Here is a 16,856-nt window from a genome sequence, read left to right as displayed (position 1 = left end):
ATTAGTGTTCAGAAGGAGGGGTAAGGGGCATAGGATGTATGAGTTTTTTCCTTTTTATTTCTTTTTCTGAAATGATGCAAATGTTCTAAAAATGTTCATGATGATGAATTCACAACTATATGATCATATTGTGAGCCAATGATTGTATACTGTGGAGGATGTGTGAAGATTTCTCAATAAAAATAATTAAAGAAAATAAAAGTCTAATATTGGGGCATAGTATAATGTGTCTTTTTTAATAATATATTTTTAAGTTGTGGCAAAATATAATAAACATGATTTTAACCATTTTTAAGTAGACAGTTCTTTGACGTTAAGTACATTGAAAATGCTGTGTAACTTTCACCACTGTCTATTTCCAGACCCTTTTTATCATCCCAAATCAAAACTTATACTCATTTGATAATAATCCACCATACCCTTCTACTCCCACCTGCTTTCTGCTTTCTGTCTCCATGAATTCGCATACTGTGTGTTTAATATAAAAGAAATAATACATAGCCAGAGCAATTAGACAAGAATAAAGAAATACAAGGCATCAAAATTGGAAAGGAAGAAGTAAAACTATCACTGTTTGCAGACGATGTGATACTATACATCGAAAATCCGGAAAAATCCACAACAAAACTACTAGAGCTAATAAATGAGTACAGCAAAGTAGCAGGTTACAAGATCAACATTCAAAAATCTGTAGCATTTCTATACACTAGCAATGAACAAGCTGAGGGGGAAATCAAGAAACAAATTCCATTTACAATTGCAACTAAAAGAATAAAATACCTAGGAATAAATTTAACTAAAGAGACAAAAAACCTATACAAAGAAAACTACAAAAAACTGTTAAAAGAAACCACAGAAGACCTAAATAGATGGAAGGGCATACCGTGTTCATGGATTGGAAGACTAAATATAGTTAAGATGTCAATCCTATCTAAATTGATTTACAGATTCAATGCAATACCAATCAAAATCCCAACAACTTATTTTTCAGAAATAGAAAAACCAATAAGCAAATTCATCTGGAAAGGCAGGGTGCCCCGAATTGCTAAAAGTATCTTGAGGAAAAAAAACGAAGCTGGAGGTCTCACGCTGCCGGACTTTAAGGCATATTTTGAAGCCACAGTGGTCAAAACAGCATGGTATTGGCATAAAGATAGATATATCGACCAATGGAATCGAATAGAGTGCTCAGATATAGACCCTCTCATCTATGGACATTTGATCTTTGGTAAGGCAGTCAAGCCAAGTCACCTGGGACAGAACAGTCTCTTCAATAAATGGTGCCTAGAGAACTGGATATCCATATGCAAAAGAATGAAAGAGGACCCATATCTCATACCCTATACAAAAGTTAACTCAAAATGGATCAAAGATCTAAACATTAGGTCTAAGACCATAAAACAGTTAGAGGAAAATGTTGGGAGATATCTTATGAAACTTACAATTGGAGGTGGTTTTATGGACCTTAAACCTAAAGCAAGAGCACTGAAGAAAGAAAGAAATAAATGGGAGCTCCTCAAAATTAAACACTTTTGTGCATCAAAGAACTTCATCAAGAAAGCAGAAAGACAGCTTTACACAATGGGAGACAATATTTGGAAACGACATATCAGATAAAGGTCTAGTATCCAGAATTCATAAAGAGATTGTTCAACTCAACAACAACAAAAAGACAGCCAACCCAATTACAAAATGGGAAAAAGACTTGAACAGACACCTCTCAGAAGAGGAAATACAAATGGCCAAAAGACACATGAAGAGATGCTCAATGTCCCTGGCCATTAGAGAAATGCAAATCAAAACCACAATGAGATATCATCTCACACCCACCAGAATGGCCATTATCAACAAAACAGAAAATGACAAGTGCTGGAGAGGATGCAGAGAAAGAGGCACACTTATCCACTGTTGGTGGGAATGTCAAATGGTGCAACCACTGTGGAAGGCAGTTTGGCGGTTCCTCAAAAAGCTGAATATAGAATTGCCATACGACCCAGCAATACCATTGCTGGGTATCTACTCAAAGGACGTAAGGGCAAAGACACAAACGGACATTTGCACACCAATGTTTATAGCAGCATTATTTACAATTGCAAAGAGATGGAAATAGCCAAAATGTCCATCAACAGACAAGTGGCTAAACAAACTGTGGTATATACATACGATGGAATATTATGCAGCGCTAGGACAGAATAAACTTATGAAGCATGTAATAACATGGATGGACCTAGAGAACATTATGCTGAGTGAGACTAGCCAAAAACTAAAGGACAAATACTGTATGGTCCCACTGATGTGAACCGACATTCGAGAATAAACTTGGAATATGTCATTGGTAACAGAGACCATCAGGAGTTAGAAACAGGGTAAGACAATGGGTAATTGGAGCTGAAGGGTTACAGACTGTGCAACAGAACTAGATACAAAAACTCAAAAATGGACAGCACAATACTATCTAATTGTAATGTAATTATGTTAAAACACTGAATGGAGCTGCATCTGAGCTATAGTTTTTTTGTTTGTTTGTGTTTTTTGTTTTTTCCTTTTTTATATATTTTTTATTTTTATTATTTTTATTTTTTTCTCTATATTATCATTCTATATCTTTTTCTGTTGTTTTGCTAGTTCTCCTAAATCGATGCAAATGTAGTAAGAAATGATGCTCACACATCTATGTGATGATATTAAGAATTACTGATTGCATATGTAGAATGGAATGATTTCTAAATGTTGTATTAGTTAATTTTTTTTAATTAATAATAAAAAGAAATAATACAATTATTTGTCCTTCTGTGGTTGGCTTATTTCACTTAACATGATATCTTCAGGGTTTATCCATCTTGTAGCATGTATCAGAATTTTATTTCTTTTTATGACTGAATAATATTCCATTGTATGGATATATCACATTTTGTTAATAGAATTTTCTCTTGATAGACACTTAGGTTGCTTCCAATTTTTAGCTGTTAATGCTTCAGTGAACATTAGTGTGCAAAGATCTATCTGAATCCTTGCTTTCAGTTCTTTGGGGTATATACCTTGAAGGAAAATTGCTAGGTTATGTGATAAATCTGTGTTTAACTTTGTGAGGAATTGCCAAGCTGTTTTCCACAGTGGTTCTAACATTTTACATTCGCACAAACAATCAAATGTCCTGTTTCTGTGTATCTTTCCCAACACTTATTATTTTTTTAGTGTAAAATCTAAAAATCCATTGCAATTGCTCTATTACATTTACTTTATTTTTGTAATGTACCATTTTCTTTAGTCTATATTTTAAAATAATTTTCTTAATGGTAACCTCTGTGATTACCATGAACACCTTAAACTAAAGGCAGCCTAGTTCTACTGGTTCTCTAGGTACGAGCAGTACTAGTACCAACCTAGGAAAAATAGCATACAAGCTTTCTACTGCTATATATCTCGTTCTCTTTCTCTTTATTTTGTTATTGCCTCAGATCACATCTTTATATTTTGTATGTCCGTTAACATAGATTTAAAATACTATTTTACACATTTGCCTATTAAGTCATATGGGGTGAGTAGCAGTTACAAATTAAGAGTACAATAATACAGGATTTTATTTTTACCTGTGTAGTTACCTTTACCAGTTTTATTTCTTCCTATGCTTTCAGATTACTGTCTGATGTCCTTTTATTTCGTCTGAAGGACTTAGCATTTTTTATAGGATGGGTCTTCTGGTAATGAGCTCTTTCAGCTTTTGTTTATATGTAAATATCTTAATTTCTCCTCAATTTTTTTAAACTTTTTTTATTGTATAGTATAACATATAAACAAAGCAAAGAAATAAAAAAAAGCAATAGTTTTCAAGCACTCTTCAACAAGTGGTTATAGGACAGATCCCAGAGTTAGCTATGTGCTACCATACGATCCTCTCATATTTTTCCTTCTAGCTGCTCCAGAATATAGGAGACTAGAGGGCTGAAAATTTTTTTATCATCACAATTGACTTTTTTTCCTTCTTTTTTTGTGAAAAATAACATATACAAAAACCTATAAATTTCGAAGCATAGCACCACAATTAGTTGTAGAATGTATTTCAGACTTTGACATGGGTTACAATTTAACAATTTTAGGTTTTTACTTCTAACTGCTCTAAACTGGAGACTAAAAGGGAAATCAATTTAATGATTCACCCTTCATATTCATTTGTTAAATTCTATCTTCACTGTATAACTCCACATTACTTTGATCTTTCCATACCTCTCTTTATAGGTGTTTCGGCTATGATAATTCTAAATTTTTTATATTGGAAGGGTCTGTCACTAATATGGGGTAAGGAGATGGAACTGTCTGATGTTCTGGAGAGTCTGGGCTAGGTGTCAGGACTTATCTGGATCAGGGACACGTCTGGAGGGGGAAAGTTATCCTAGTGCATGGAACCCTTATAGAATCTTATATATTGCCCTAGGTGTTCTTTAGGATTGGCTGTAATGGTCCTGTTTGGGGGTTGGCAGGTTATGATAGGTGTTCTAGTTTACTAGCTGCCAGAATGCAGTATACCAGGAATGGAATGGCTTTTAAAAAGAGGAATTTAATAAGTTGCTAATTTACAGTTCTAAGGCGGAGAAAATGTCCCAATTACACCAAGTATAGAAATGTCCAATCAAAGCCATCTAGGGAAAGATACCTTGATTTAAGAAGGCTAATGAAGTTCAGGGTTTCACTCTCAAGTGGAAGGGCACATGGTGAACGCAGTCCGTTTCTCTCTCATGTGGAAAGGCACATGTTGAACATAGTCAGGGTTCCAGTCATCTGGAAGGGCACATGGTGAACATGGTATCCACCTGCTATCTTCTTCTCCTGGCTTCCTGTTTCATGAAGTTCCCTGGCAGTCATCTTCCTTCTTCATCTCCGAAGATCACTGGCTGGTGGACTCTGCTTCTTATGGCTATATTGTTCTGCTTTGCTCTCTCCGAATCTCCTTTTTATTCTCCAAAATGTGTACTCTTTTATAGGACTCCAGAAACTTATCAAGATCCACCCTAATGGGTGGAGATATGTCGTCACCTAACCCAGTTTAACAACCACTCTTGATTAAATCACATCTCAAGGGAGATGATCTGATAACAGTTTCAAACATACGATATTGAATAGGAATTATTCTGCCTTTATAAAATGGGATTTAGATTGAAAAATGGCTTTTCTAGGGGACATACATCCTTTCAAACCCGCACAGTAGGTCGCAGGGTGTACCTAACCTGAAGCTTCTGTAAGAGCAACTTCCAGCGTAGCCTCTAGACTCTATTTGAACTCTCTCTGCCACTGATACTTTATTAATTACATTTCTTTACCCCCTTTTGGTCAAGATGGGATTGTTGATCCCATGGTGCCAAGTCTGGATTCATCCGTGGGTATCATCTCCCATGTCACCAGGAAGGCTTTCACCCCTGGATGTCATGTCCCACGTAGGGGGAAGGGCAATAATTTCACTTGCACAGTTGAGCTTAGAGAGACTGAGGCCACATCTGAGCAACAACAGAGGTCCTCCAGAAGTAACTCTTAAGCATGCCTATAGGTAGTCTAAGGTTCTCAACTACCTACATAAGCTTCACAAGAGTAAGCTTCACAATCAAGGGCATGGCCCATTTATTTGGGTGTCCCTAAAGTTTGACGCAGTATTGGGGTTCCCTGATAGTAAGGTTTAAGAGTAACATATTTTTCTCTATTCCTTCAGGGGACTTTGCCAGTACTTTTTGATTATCTGTTTACTATACTCTAGGATGTATGCAGGCATTACAGTAATCTATACAGGATTACAGGACCTCTTTCTTATTCTGTTTCAGTTGTTCAAATGAGCTATACAGACGGGTTAAATTAGATTATGCTCTACAGAAAATTTCAATTCCAGACCAAATAAACCTTTCTTCCATTGGTCTCAAAGAGTATGTGTGGCTCTAAAATATAGACACTGTCTTCGTTACCCCTGTGTTCTGATTTACTTTAACCCCAGGCTGTTCGACTTCATTCTTATCTCTAAATATCAGGTTATTTGTATAAAACAACCTCTCAAAATCCAGAAAGAATCACCACTCTGGACTTTAATGTATCTTCTCTAAAAGCTTACAATCTAGACCCCTGTTTTCTTATAACCATTTTCTAAAGCTGATCATACCGTTCTTGTTCTTTTGTTTTGGCTTTTATCTCACCAAATGTCCCACATGTTCATTCGCATCATTACATACCTCATGACTTTGTTCCTTTTTGTAGCAGCACAACCTTTGTTCATAAATATGCACCATCTTTTGCCAATCTCTTTCTCTGTCAGTGCATCCTTCAGCCACCTGCATTCATCGGGCATTATGTGGAGGGCCCAAAGTCCATAGTCTATCAACATTCTCAATTTTAGATAATTTAATTATTCCCAAGAGAAAGAAAACCCAGTAAACACACCCTCACCAAATAGAAAATCTAAGCCTCCTCTTAACTCTTGTCCCTCCCCCTATTATTTACTTCTGCTATTCCTCTGTGGTAGTGCTGATGGTTTCCTTTTGATCATAGCTCATAGCATGCAAGAGCAGTTTTCCCCCTGAACCCTGGACTTAAACACTTTATACAAGAAACATGTAGAGAGTACATATTTCTAGTGTTAATCAGTGGGACACGTAGGTCTGTACAAGTCCTTTCAATCTTGTTCATCTTCAATATGATAATATTACTTATGGACCCACCAGAGAAACACTTTCACTCCTATCTATTTCCTTACATTAGAGTTCAACCTCATTAGCCCCATCTCTAGCTTCTATGTATCTCTAAGTCCTCTATATTCTATATTATAAGCCTATGATTATACCTTTATACTGGTCATAAGAGTGGAATCATACAGTATCTGCCCCTTTGTATCTGGCTAACTTCACTCAGCATTATGCCCAGAAGGCTCATCTCAGGATGTCATTTTGTTTTACTGCTGCATAATATTCCATCGTATGTATATACCACATTTCGTTTATCCATTCGTCTGTTGATGGGCATCTGGTTTGTTTCCATCTCTTGGCGATTGTGGATAATGCTGCTGTGAACATCAGTGTGCAAATGTCTGTTGTGTCATTGCTTTCAGCTCTTCTGGGTATATATACCAAGTAGGGCTATTGTTGGGTTATAGGGTAACTCGATATTTAGTTTCCTAAGGAACTGCCAAACAGTCTTCCATAGTGGTTGCACCATTATACATTCCCACCAGTAGTATATAAGTATCCCAGTTTATCCACATCCTCTCCAACGCTTATAGTTTCCTATTTGTTTAATAGCAACCATTCTTATAGATGTGAGATGATATCTCATTGTAGTCTTGATCTGCATTTCCCTTATAGCCAGTGAGAATGAGCATCTCTTCATGTGCTTTTGAGCCATCTGTATTTGCTCTTCAGAAAAAAGCCTATTCATATCTTTAGACCATTTTATAATTGGATTGTTTGTTCTTTTGTTGTTGAGTTGTTTGATTTCTTTGTATATACTGGAATTCAAACCTTTGTCTGATATGTGATTTCCAAATATTTTCTCCCATTGAGTTGGCTGTCTCTTCACCTTTTTGACAAAGTCTTTTGAGGTGCAGAAGTAGTTGATTTTAAGAAGTTCCCATTTATCTATTTTTTATTTTGTTGCTTGTGCTTTGGGTGTAAAGTTTAGGAAGGTACCTCCTTTTACTAGGTCTTGAAGATGTTTCCCTACATTTTCTTCTAGAAGCTTTATGGTGCTAGTTCTTATACTTAGGTATTTGATCCACTTTGAGTTAGTTTTTGTGTAGGGTATAAGATAGGGGTCCTCTTTCATTCTCTTGGCTATTGTTATCTGGTTCTTCCATGTCCAATTATTGAAAAGACTCTTCTGTCCCAGTTCAGAGGATTTGGGGCCTTGTCAAAAATCAGTTGACCGTAGATTTTGTGGTCTATTTCTGCACTTTAAATTAGTGCTTCTGTCTTTGTGCTAGTGCCATGCTGTTTTGACCGCTGTGGCTTTATAATAGGTTTTAAAGTCAGGGAGTGTTAATCCTCTCACTTCATTCTTCTTTTTTAGGATACTTTTAGCTATTCCAGGTCTCTTTCCTTTCCAGGTGAATTTTCCACATCTTCAAAGTAGGTTGTTGGAATTTTTATTGGTACTGTGTTGAATATGTGAATCAGTTTGGGGAGAATTGACGTCTTAACTATATTCAGCTTTCCTATCTATGAGCAGGGAATGTCTTTCCACCAATTCAGATCTCCTTTAATTTCTTTTAGCAGTGTTATGTAGTTTTCTGTGTACAAGTTGTTTATGTCCCTAGTTAAGTTTATACCTAAGTACTTGATTCTTTTAGTTGCTACTTTGAATGGGATTTTTCCTTAACTGACTCCTCAGCTAAGGGGTATAGAAATGTTGTACATAGAAATGTTACTGATTTTTTTTTTAATTAAAGTTTTTTTTTAACTATCGTAACTTACAAACATGAACATTCTTACCGTTCTTGGTATATAATCAGTAACTCACAATATCATCACATAGTTGTCTATTCATCACCATGATCATTTCTTAGAACATTTGCATTAAATCAGAAAAAGAAATAAAAAGAAAAAATCCCCTACCCCTCCCTTTCATTGACTGCTAGTATTTCCATCTACCCAATATATTATAGCCTTTGTTGTCCCTATTTTTTTTCTATACCCATTATCACTCCTTTTCATTGTTCACTAGCACTTCAATCTACTAAATTAATTTTAACATTTGTTCCCCCTTATTTCTTTATTTTTAATCCATATGTTTAATTCATCTGTCCATACTGTAGATAAAAGGAGCATCAGAAGCAAGGTTTTCACAATCACATAGTCACATTGCAATAGCTTTATCATTATACAATCATCTTCAAGAAACATGGCTACTGGAACACAGCTCTACATTTACAGACAGTTCCCTTTGCCTCTCCATTACACCTTAACTAAAAAGGCGATATCTATATAATGCATTAAGAATAACCTCCAGGATAACCTCTCGACTCTGAAATCTCTCAGCCATTGACACTTTATTTTGTCTCATTTCTCTCTTCCCCCTTTTGGTCAAGAAGGTTTTCACAATCCCTTGATGCTGAGTCCCAGCTCATTCTAGGTTTTCTGTCCCACATTTCCAGGAAGGTCCCCCACGTAGAGAGGGGGAGGGCAGTGAGTTTGCTTATTGTGTTGGTTGAGAGAGAGAGAGGCCACATCTAAGCAACAAAAGAGGTTCTCTGGGGGTGAATCTTAGGCCTAATTTTAAGTAGGCTTAGCCTACTTAATTTTGTGGAGTTAAGTTTCCTATGTACAAACCTCAGGGTTGAGAACTTGGCCTCTTGCTTTGATTGTCCCCACTTCTTGCGAGAATATCAAGAATTCTCCACATGGGGAAGTTGAATTTTCCCCCTTTGTCACCATTCCCCCAAGGGACTTTGCAAATACTTTTTTCATTTACTGTTCAAATCACTCTGGGATTTATTGGAGCATCACTCTGGACAAATATACTAACTCTCAGGCCCTACTCAAGGTTCCATTTACTTATGGTGTTCAGTTAAACTGTCCATATAAGTTATGTTAGGAAATGCACTAAATAAATTTTGTACCAAATAAAGATTTTTTGCTTTGGTCTTACACATAAATCACAGTTTTAAAATACGAATTACCATCTGTTTTCAGCACCCTGAAATATTGACATTTTTTTGTTCTTCCTCATGCAAAAACATTTTTAAATTTGTACATTTAATCACTATCATTGTACACTCTAGGCATTCCTAAATTATACCGTCTCAGTCTTTATCGTCTATCTTTCCTTCTGATTTCATTTGTGCCCCCAGGCATCCTCCCTCTATCATTCTCACATTCAGCTTCATTCAGTGTTCTAACATACAGTGTATTACAGTGTTCTGTAATACAATATCTAATTGTATTAGTTAGGTAGTATTGTGCTATCCATTTCTAAATTTTTATAATCAGTCCTATTGCACAATCTGTATCCCTTCAGCTCCAGTTACCCAGTATCTACCCTATTTCTATCTCTTGATGGTATCTGTTACCAACTGAAATTCTCCAAGTTCATTCACTAATGTTAGTTCATATCAGTGAGACCATACAGTATTTGTCCTTTTGTTTTTGGGTAATCTCACTCAGCAGAATGTCCTCAAGGTCCATCCGTGTTGTTACATACTCCATAACTTTATTGTGTCTTACAGCTACATAGTATTCCATCATATCTGTATACCACAGCTTGTTTAGCCACTTGTCGGTTGATGGACATTTGGCTGTTTCCATCTCTTCGCAATTGTAAATAATGCTGCTACAAACATTGGTGTACAAATTTCCATTTGTGTCTCCTTGCCCTCATGTTCTCTGAGTAATCTGGCAGTGGTATTGCTGGATCATATGGCAATTTTATACTTAGCTTCCTGAGGAGCCGCCAAACTGCCTTCCAAAGCGGTTGTACCATTTTACATTCCCACCAGCAGTGAATGAGTATGCCTCTTTCTCCACATCCTCTCCAGCCCTTGTCCTTTCTATTTTATTGATAATGGCCATTCTGGTGGGTATGAGATGATATCTCATTGTGGTTTTGATTTGCATTTCCCTAATAGGGAAGTTGAGCATCGTGTGCCTTTTGGTCATTTGTATTTCCTCTTCTGAGAAATGTCTGTTTGTGTCTTTTGCCCATTTTGTAATTTGCTTGTTTGTTTTTCTGTTGTTGAGTTGAACAATCTCTTTATTTATTCCAGATACTAGACCTTTATCTGATATATCGTTTCCAAATATTGTCTCCCTTTGTGTAGGCTGTCATTTTGCTTTCTTGACGAAGTTCTTTGATGCACAAAAGTGTTTAATTTTGAGGCGTTCCTGTTCATTTATTTTTCTTTAGTGCTCATGTTTTGTGTGTAAGATCTAGGAAACTTATAAGATTTATAAGATATTTCCCTGTATTTTCTTTTAAAAGTTTTATGGTGTTAAATCTAACATTTAGATCTTTGATCCATTTTGAGTTAATTTTTGTATAGTGTGTGAGATATGGATCCTCTTTCATTCTTTTGCCTGTGGATATCCAGTTCTCTAGGCACCATTTATTGAAGAGACTGTTCTGTCCCAGGTGAGTTGGCTTGACTACCTTATCAAAGATCAGTTGTTCATAGGTCTACATATGAACAATCTATTCAATTCCATTGGTCATTCAATTCCATAGATATAAAGATATATCTATATTTATGCCAGTAATAGGCTATTTTGACTACTGTAGCTTTGTAATACACCTTAATGTCAGGTAGCGTGAGACCTCTGACTTCATTTTTCTTTCTCAGGATATTAATAGCTATTTGGGGTGTCCTACCCTTCCAGAAAAATTTGGTTATTGGTTTTTCTATTTCTGAAAAGTGAGTTTCTGAGATTTTAATTGGTATTGCATTGACTCTGTAAATCAATTAAGTTAGAATTGACATCTTGACTGTATTTAATCTTCCAATCCATGAATATGGTATGCCCTTCCATTTATTTAAGTCTTTTGTGATTTCTTTTAGCAATTTCTTGTAGTTTTCTTTGTATAGGTCTTTTGTACCTTAGTTAAATTTATTCCTAAATATTTTATTCTTTTGGTTGCAATTGTAAATGGAATTTTTTTCTTGATTTCCCTCACAGATTGTTCATTATTAGTATATAGAAACACTACAGATTTTTGAGTGTTTGTCTTGTAACGTGCAACTTTGCTGTACTCATTTATTAGCTGTAGTAGTTTGCTGTGGATTTTTCGGGGTTTTTCACATATGATATCCTATCATCAGCAAACTGTGAGAGTTCTACTTTTTCCTCTCCAATTTTGATGCCTTGTATTTCTTTTTCTTGTCTAATTGGTCTGACTAGAACTTCCAACACAATGTTGAGTAACAGTAGTGATAGTGTACATCCTTGTCTTGTTCCTGATCTTAGGGGGAAAGTTTTCAGTTTTTCCCCGTTGAGGATGATATTAGCTGTGGGTTTCTCACGTATTGCCTTTGTCAGGTTGAGGAAGTTCTCTTCTATTCCTAACCTTTGAAGTGTTTTCGATAAGAAAGGATGTTGAATTTTGTCAAATGCATTTTTGTATTAATGAGATGATCATGTGGTTTTTCTGCATTGATTTGTTGAAGTGGTGTGTTATATTAATTGATTTTCTTATGTTGAACCGTCCTTGTATACCTGGAATTAATCATACATGGTCATGGTGTGTAATTCTTTTAATGTGGTGCTGGATTTGATTTGGAAGAATTTTGTTGAGGATTTCTGCATCTATATTCAGAAGAGAGATTGGTCTGTAGTTTTCTTGCTTTGTAATATCTTTGTCTGGCTTTGGTATAAGGGTGATGTTGGCTTCGTAGAATGAGTTAGGTAGCTTTCTCTCCTCTTCAGGTTTTTGGAAGAGTTTGAGCAGGATTGGTACTAATTCTTTCTTGAATGTTTGGTAGAATTCACATGTGAAGCCATCTGGTCCTGGACTTTTCTTTTTGGGGAGGTTCTTAATGACCGTTTCAGTTTCTTTACTTGGTATTGGTTTGTTGAGGTTGTCTGTTTCTTGAGTGAATGTTGGGTGTTCATGCCTTTTAGGAAGTTGTCCATTTCATGTACATTGTCAGCTTTATTAGCATAAAGTAGTTCATTATACCCGTTCATTACTTCTTTTATTTCTGTGGGGTCAGTGGTTATGTCTTCTCTTCCATTTCTGATTTTATATATTTGCATCCTCTCTCTTCTTCTTTTTGTCAACCTTGCTAAGGGTCCATCAATCTTATTGATTTTCTCATGGAACCAACTTCTGGTTTTGTTGATTTTCTCGATTGTTTTCATGTTCTCAATTTCATTTATTTCTGTTCTAATCTTCATTGTTTCTTTCCTTTTGCTTGCTCCTATTTTCCATTCTTTTCCCTAAATTTTCTTTTTCTTGTCGGATTTCAGATGTCCTGTCCTCCAGTTCACTAATCCTGTCTTCTGCCTCTTGATATATAACATCATTGTAGGGTTCCATTCTTTTTTCATCTGTTCAACTGTGCCTTTCATTTCCGTAATTCTGTGATTTGTTTTTTCAGATTTTTGATTTCTTCTTTTTGTTCGCTCCTTGCCTTTTTTATACCCTCCCTCAGTTCATTGATTTGATTTTTGATGAGGTTTTCCATGTCTGAACATTCTGAATTAATTGTTTCAACTCCTGCATCTCATTTGTATTGTTGGTTTGTTCCTTTGACTGGGCATATCTTCAAGTTTCCCAGTATGATTTGTTATTTTTTGCTGGTGTCTAGGCATTTAATTACCTTATTTAGTTTATTCTGGAGATTTTTTTTTCACTTTTTTTTACCTAGGATTTCCTTTTTTTTTTTTTGACTGGGTATACATTATTGATGGTACATGACAAGGTAGGGCTGTCAGTACTGGGGGATTGAGTGGGGCCAGGACTCCCCAGCAGCTGATAGCCTCTCTTCCTCTCATGCTCTTGCTGGGGCTGTTTGTTCAGGGGTTCTTACTCTTGGATGTCATGTAGACCGTAAGGTCCATCACCCTCTTCCTGTAGCCAAATTCATTGTCATACCAGAAAATGAGCTTAACAAAGTGGTCATTGAGGGCAGTGCCAGCCCCAGCATGAAAAGTGGAAGACTGGTTGTCACTGTTGAAGTTGCTTGAGACAGTCTGGCCCTCAGTGTGCATCCCAGGATGCCCGTTAGGGGTCCCTCTGAAGCCTCCTTCAGCACCTTCTTGATATCATCATACTTGGCTGCTTTCCCCAGCTGGCAAGTCACATCCACAGTGGATACATTGGGGGTGGGGACATGGAAGGCCATGCCACTGAGTTTCCCATTCAGCTCTGGGATGACCTTACCCACCGCCTTGGCAGCACCAGTAGATGCAGGAATGACATCCTGGGCAGGCACACTACCATCATGCCACATTTTCCCCGAGGGGCCATCCACAGTCTTCTGAGTGGCGTTGCTGGTGTAGACAGTGGTCATGAGTCCCTCCATGATACCAAAATTGTCATGGATAATCTTGGCCAAGGGGGCAGGGAATTGGTGGTGCAGGAAGCATGACTGACAATCTTGAGGGAGTTGTCATATTCTCGTGGTTCACGCCCATCAGAAACATGGAGGCATCTGCTGAAGGACCAGAGATAATGAGTCTTTTGGCACCACCCTTCAAGTGAGCCTCAGCCTTTTCCATAGTTGTGAAGACACCAGTGGACTCCACAACACATTCAGCACCAATATCACCCCATTTCATGTTGGTGGGATCTCGCTCCTGGAAGATAATAATGGGAGTCCCATTGATGACCAGCTTCCCGTTCTCAACCTTAACGGTGTCTTTGAACTTGCCATGGGTGGAATCATACTGGAACATGTAGGCCATGTAGTTTAGGTCAAGGAAAGGGTCACTGATGGCAACAACCTGCACTTTGCCAGAGTTTACAGCAGCCCTGGTGAAGGCACCCAATACGGCCAGTCCATTTACTCTCACCTTCACCATCGTGCCTCAGAGATGCAGCTGGCACTGCATAGAAAGATGAGGCTGTCTCTGTAGTGGGGAGGAGCTGAGAGCCTGCCTAGGATTTTCTTGCTGGATGACTTTGTTATCTATCTGTTCTTTGACATTCAGTTCAGCTTATTCTAGACCTCTAGCTTAGGTTTTGTTTAATAGACCAAACTGACTTCCTCTCAGGAGGAAAGAGTCACCCGTATCAATTTTCCCTGAGGGTGAGATCCAGCAGGTTGAAAGACTTTGCCATGAAGCCTCTGGACTCTATTTTTCCTATCCTGCCCATTATGTGGCACTTGTCTGCCTGCAGGTCCCACCAGCATAAGGTAATGTGGTACTTTTGACCTCAACATTCTCTCCTTCCTGGGGGCGTGGTTGAGACAGAGGAGAGGTTATATGTTGGCTTTAATAGCTTCAGTTTTCCAGACCGTGCAGTCTGAATTCCTTGAGGGAGGGATTCCCCCTGAGCTGGGCCCCACCCCTCTCCTGGGGAAGGGACAGCTTCCAGACAAGCTCTCAGACAAACTTAATTTTATTAATTAATTTTGTTAAATTGTAGACAGTTGGAGCCTGAGAAGCCCTGCAGCTGTATTCAAAGAGCAGTCAAGTGGTAGAAACACAGCCACAAGTAAAGAAAAGAAAAAAAAAGTCCTTTTCAGAGCAGGACCCTGATTCCTTGGGCTTCCCAATCAAGAGCTTAAGTTGGCATGTTGTTCTGTGTATCTCCAGGTCCTTTGTGCCCCCTCCTTTCCTTCAGGTCTCAGACCTTTTCAAGTATTTTGTGCTGTCTGATCCAAAAAACCTCTGGGTTTTTTTTTGTTTGTTTTTTTTTTCTTTTTCCATCAGCCCTTCCCCTTCTGCACTGGGGCAAAAACCAGCAACCTCAGCTGTTACTGGAGATTCAACTAAGTTGGGGGCCAATTTTCAGTAATCAGAATTTGTTAATTAATTCCACACTTGGAGCTTAGTTGCACTCAGCCCCTGCTGCTATTAGTCTCTTTGCTATACCGTCTGGGAAGCAACCTGTTGGGGAAGGGCACCAGCCAACGCGGCTTGGGGAAGTCAAAGTTCTGGGTGTGCTTGCAACTGGTCCGACTTGTCCAGACAAGGGTATGCTGTGTGTCTGGTAAGTCGAGGCCCCAGCAGTTGTTCCGTACTGTTCCTGGCTATTTACTAGGGCTCTGGAGGACAAACTAAATCCCATTCCTCACTAAGCCACCGTCTTGGCTCTGAAATGTTATGTGATTTTTGCACATTGCTTGTGTATAGAAATGTTACTGATTTTTGCACATTAATTTTATATCCTGCCACCTTGCTGAACTTGTTTATTAGCTCAAGTAACTTTACTGTAGATTTCTCAGGATCTTGCAAGTATAGTAGCATATCATCTGCAGATAATGAGAGCTTTACTTTTGCGTTTCCAATTTGGATGCTTTTTATTTCTTTGTCCTGCTGATTGCTGAGCTAGAACTTCTAGCACAATGTTGAATAATAGTAGTGACAGTGGGCATCCTTGTCTTGTACCAGATCTTAGGGGGAAGGCTTTCAGTCTCTCTCTATTGAGTATGATGCTGGATATTGGTTTTTTATATATTCCCTTTATCATATTGATGTAGTTACCTTTGATCCCTATCTTTTGAAGTGTTTTTATGAGAAAAGGATGCTGAATTTTGTCAAATGCTTTTTCAGCATCAATCAAGTTGATCATGTAATTTTTTCCCTTTTGATTTGTTAATGTACTGTATTACATCAATTGATTTTCTTGTGCTGAACCATCCTTGCATTCCTGGTATAACACCCGCCCCCCCCCTCCCCCTTGGCCATGGTATATAATTCTTTTAATTTGCTGTTGGATTCAATTTGCTAATATTTTATTGAGAATTTTTGCATCTATGTTCATTAATGAGATTGGCCTGTAGTTTTCCTTTCTTATAACATCTTTACCTATTTTTGGTATTAAATTTTCATTCATCTCCAGATACTACTGATTTTTCTAGCAATTTCTTCTTTGACTTACTGGTTGTTTAAGAGTGTGTTATTTAATCACCATATATTTGTGAATGTTCTCATTCTTTGGTGGTTTTTGAGATCCAGCTTCACCCCATTGTGATCAGAGAAAGTGCTTTGAATAATTTCAGTGTTTTTTTTTTATAAAGATCTGTTTTGTGCCCCAGCATATGATCTATCCTGGAGAATGTTCCATGAGCACTAGAGAAGAAGTATATCCTTGTGCTTTGAGTTGCAATGACCTATATATGTCTGTTAGGTCTAACTCATTTATGAAGTTATTTAACTTCTATATTTCCTTGTTGATCTTCTGTCTGGTTGTTCTCTCTATAGAGGAGAGCGGTGTATTGAAGTTTCCTA

The 16,856-nt window shown here is 37.5% G+C and overlaps 1 protein-coding gene and 1 pseudogene across 2 annotated transcripts in view; one reads left to right on the top strand and one right to left on the bottom strand.

Moving 5' to 3' along the window:
- The window catches only part of RANBP10 (RAN binding protein 10), a 136,601-nt gene that overhangs the window by 64,303 nt on the left and 55,442 nt on the right, over window positions 1-16,856 (top strand). The window lies entirely within an intron of this gene.
- Window positions 13,361-14,656, bottom strand: LOC143659611 (glyceraldehyde-3-phosphate dehydrogenase pseudogene; annotated as a pseudogene).

This window comes from Tamandua tetradactyla, chromosome 16 (genome assembly GCF_023851605.1).
Source record: "Tamandua tetradactyla isolate mTamTet1 chromosome 16, mTamTet1.pri, whole genome shotgun sequence".
Classification (NCBI taxonomy): Eukaryota; Metazoa; Chordata; class Mammalia; order Pilosa; family Myrmecophagidae; genus Tamandua; species Tamandua tetradactyla.
This window is presented reverse-complemented; position numbering and strand designations above follow the sequence as displayed.